Raw genomic sequence first — 296 nt, 5'->3', positions numbered from 1 at the left:
CGGCGGGCTCCGGCCGTTCCCGCCTGCAGCGACGGAGCCCCATGAACGTCCCCGTTCCTCCTACCGGGGGCGGACTGAGCCCCTGTGTCCCTTGGAGGCCGCGCCAGCAGCAGCCCGGCGTTGGGCCGAGCGCCTGGGCCAAGCACAGGGCCTTACTCGACGCTAATTTTTAAGGGAAAAGGAGCAGCCGGCGGCTGGAGCGGGAGAGGATCTGTGTGTCCTCGTGTGGGGCAGCGCGGCCCCCAGCCTCGCCTCGCCTCGCCTCGCCGGCCGGTCCCCACCTCGGCTGGGGCCGG

The 296-nt window shown here is 72.6% G+C and overlaps 1 protein-coding gene across 1 annotated transcript in view; it reads left to right on the top strand.

Moving 5' to 3' along the window:
* Window positions 1-296, top strand: part of IAH1 (isoamyl acetate-hydrolyzing esterase 1 homolog (S. cerevisiae)) — a 7,992-nt gene that overhangs the window by 194 nt on the left and 7,502 nt on the right. The gene's annotated exons all lie outside the window — the stretch shown is intronic.

Source organism: Haliaeetus leucocephalus, unplaced genomic scaffold, assembly GCF_000737465.1.
Source record: "Haliaeetus leucocephalus isolate CR32 unplaced genomic scaffold, Haliaeetus_leucocephalus-4.0 Scaffold217, whole genome shotgun sequence".
Taxonomy (NCBI): domain Eukaryota; kingdom Metazoa; phylum Chordata; class Aves; order Accipitriformes; family Accipitridae; genus Haliaeetus; species Haliaeetus leucocephalus.
The sequence above is the reverse complement of the archived record's forward strand: the minus strand, read 5'-3'. Positions and strand labels throughout refer to the sequence as shown.